Source organism: Corylus avellana, chromosome ca11 (assembly GCF_901000735.1).
Source record: "Corylus avellana chromosome ca11, CavTom2PMs-1.0".
NCBI classification, from domain to species: Eukaryota; Viridiplantae; Streptophyta; class Magnoliopsida; order Fagales; family Betulaceae; genus Corylus; species Corylus avellana.
In genome coordinates this window covers 6,442,146-6,445,707 of record NC_081551.1, presented here as the reverse complement: position 1 = coordinate 6,445,707, position 3,562 = coordinate 6,442,146, and the positions used below count along the sequence as shown (strand labels likewise).

At 30.0% G+C, this 3,562-nt stretch overlaps 1 protein-coding gene across 1 annotated transcript in view; it reads left to right on the top strand.

Moving 5' to 3' along the window:
• LOC132165330 (zinc finger CCCH domain-containing protein 38) overlaps nt 1-959 on the top strand; it is a 13,196-nt gene extending 12,237 nt beyond the window's left edge. The window contains exon 5 of the transcript XR_009438486.1: nt 698-959. The gene's annotated coding sequence lies outside the window, so the exon portion shown is untranslated. The remainder of the gene's footprint in view (nt 1-697) is intronic.
• Nucleotides 960-3,562: the final 2,603 nt, after the last annotated feature.

Genomic DNA, 3,562 nt, shown 5'->3' with positions numbered 1-3,562 from the left:
ATATATATTGTGTGCTTAATTTGTATCACAATAATGCTTGCATCTTTTTTACTTATATGGTAATTTTTGCTAAAAAAAAAAAAAAAAAAAGTTTAACTATAACTTCAGAATTGTGGGATAATTGTGAAATAAAAATGTAATATATATGCATTACTCTAATAACTATAAGAGTAGTAACTTCTATCATACTCGACTGATATGGCAACGTGCATCGGATCAATTCTTAAATCAGAAAAAATCTTAGGGTTGGTAGGTATTGTCACATCAGCCTTGATCTAATAAAACGAGAATGAAAGTGGAGAGCAGGTGTAGCATTTAATTTGGACAACAGAACTTAAGGCTCATGAGCCCGCATATTTTTGTTTAATGGTTGAGGCCTCTTTAACTTATGGGTTTTGGGGAGGAGTCTAATGCAAACAAATATCCGTCTAGTCTTTCTTCATGTGCTCGGTTTAGTCTTTGTACTTCTTTACCTTTTTCTTCTTTCCTGATGATCGATTGGTCAAATTAAATACAAGAAAAAATTGGTGAATTTTTTAATCACTTACTAACATTTATTCTAATACTCATCCTTAAATAGCATCTCCAGCAATGATATATATATATATAATCTTTTCTGTTTTTATTTTAAATATTATTTCTCTCTTCTTTTTTTTTTCTTTTTTTTTTTTAAAAAAAAGGAATTAGTTTCTTGCAGGTGAAAGCCTCTAGGAAAAGGTCACAAATAATTGATGGGAAATGATTAAAAATGGAAGTAGACAAGCTACAATGCTTGTCTAAAAAGGGAAAGCACTGTAGCAAAATATTGACATTGTGTATTTATTAAAAGATCTGTTGGAGTGCTCTTTCACCATTTTATTAGCTAAACTTAAGAGAATGTGGGGAGCTTAGAACATATGTTGAAGATGCTCATATGAATCTAGACTCATTTCTTATAAGAAGAATTCAATACATAGAATTTAATTTTAATGAGAGGTAAAGTGGAGTTAAGAATTGAACTAGGGCACATGGTCTAATATTATGATCATTTATCATTTGCAGAAACCGTCTTCTGCCAACTTTTTTCATATTTTGCAGGAATTCCGTCTCTGCCCGACCATTCAAAAATCTGTTTGAACATAATCATTTTTGATTAGAAATTTTTTGTAATCATACAAAACGTGTCTGTGATTAATCACATAAATTTTCTTTTAGAATATACTCCGGCCCTGTTTGTTAATGTGTTTTAAGGTGTATTTTTTTTTTTAATTTATTTGAAAAAAAATATTCTAATATGAAAAAAGGAGAAAACCGTTTGATTGTTAATATTTTTGTTTTGAAAAGACAAAATAAAAGACAAAAAAATAAAATAAAATAATAACTATTTCAAAGAAAAAAATAAAAATGCATCACATCAGTGTTTGCCATTGTTTGTCAAATAATGTGGAGTAGAAACCTGGTATTTTGCTTGGTATGATGATATTGATGGGAGTGTGTATATATATATATATATATGTGTGTGTGTGTGTGTGTGTGTGTGTGTGGGAAGAGAAGGTTGAGGTTCAATTAATTGTAGAAAATTGTAGCAAGAAACATGTAGACAATGAAGGAATGCAAGGTTAGTGCTTTTTTTTAATAGTTCAACCCGCAACTTGAATTGGACTTTTTGCCAAACTCTTGAAGTCAAATTGTTGATCATCACCCATTATGTCATCTACCCCAAATTTGGAAAGAACATACATTTAATAATGTCTTCAATTTCAGCTACCTCATAAACACAGTTGCGTATAGCTTACTCATTAAGGAGGGAGGAGAAACTCTGAACCAAGACATTATTAACTGTGGTTTTTTTTGTTTTTTTAGTAGTAGGTGAGGGAGACTAACTGCGGTTATTATACTTAAGCGTGATTATATAATAGCATTTATCAGCCAGAAGCTGCAAAGGAAGGGCTTAGACGATGAAAACTGTAGTTGTTCCCTGAAGTCTAACTGAGTTATAGCGTGACTCAGCTCATTAGGGTATCAGTGAGACTCATGATGGCTAATATTAAAAGGATTGTGGATTCTCATTTTGAGAGTCGAACTCTCACTCTAATACATGATGACCTTTTTTTGAGGACTAATGGTATATTGTCCCATTATCATATAAGGAACTTTTTTTTTTTAAAAAAAAAAAAAAAAATCTTTTATATGTATGACATTTACTATTTCTATAATTATATAGTTTATAACTACAAAGTAGAGTAATGTAGGATCGTTGAAATATTTAGGTTACTTTTGAAGGCCATATGGGTTCTTTTAGTGGATTGAGATCTCGTACAAATAACCAACGAGAAATGCCATATATATTTTTAAGTGTTTATTTATTTATTTTTTTATATGAATCAAATCTCAGAACATTATGATTTGATTGAAGATATTTCAACTTTGTTGTTTTGAAAAAAAATGTGTTTTGATCCTTTTGGAGAATGAGAACAAAAACATATTTCCTACTATATGATGCCAATTTTTTTTTTCAGAAATATATAATGGGTTTGGGTAGTAATAAATATTGAAAAAAAGTGTCAGAAAAATGTAAACTAATTTCTCTCTTTTTAAGAGAAGTGTTACTAACGTACATGTCATAATTTAATCATTCTAACTTCTAGTTTAAGATATATATATATATATATATAAATTTAAAAAATGAAACTATATTTTCACCCTACTTTTTCTTACAAATAGGTCCTAGGGTTAAATAGAGAGTGAAAGAAAAATGACCATGTAGGGTGAAAATAAGACCACTTTAACTTTAATTACTAGTGATTCACTTTTACAAATTTGGGAAATATATGGTCATATCTTTATCTGACAATGGCCCAAATGTGTCAATCCAAGTTTTCCTCACTTCAAACAACCCATCAATCAAAATCCAAGTAAATCCCAATTTAGATAACTCAACCCCAAATTTTAATACCATAAGATTAAGATTCCATTCAATGCCGAGCACAGGGTGCATTCAACTACCCTAGAGGCCTTTTTATTATTTTTTTTGGGATATATAAAAAGCTCTTTGAGTTTTAAAAATATAATCGCTCCTTAAGATAAACAAAAAAAAAAATTCACATTAGAAATGTTGATGGAATCCGATAATGTGTTACATCAACACGAATTAGGCTAACAAAAGGGGGCAACTAATTCATGCCGCATTGGAGGTGGTTTGGCCACCCCTTCAATTTTATTTTTATTTATTTTATTTTTAATTTGGGGGTAGTCGAACCATTCCTAATAGCCATGAGGTGGTTCAGTTACCCATAGATATGTTCAAAGGGGAGTGGCGAGGCCACTTCAAAGGCCATGAGAGTGGTTCAACAATCCTTGATTATTTAACACATTAATGAATTATGTCAACTTTTTTAATTACAAGAATTAATTTGTCTTTTTTTTCTTTTGCTTATTATAAAGAGTGATTAATTACTTTTTGAAATTCAAGTAGCTATTTGTTACAAGGACCAAAATTTTTTAGGTTAAATTGTGGGACTTTAAATTGAAATCAAGAAAGTACAACTTGCTCAGTAAGTATTATATTCTTCTATTCACACTT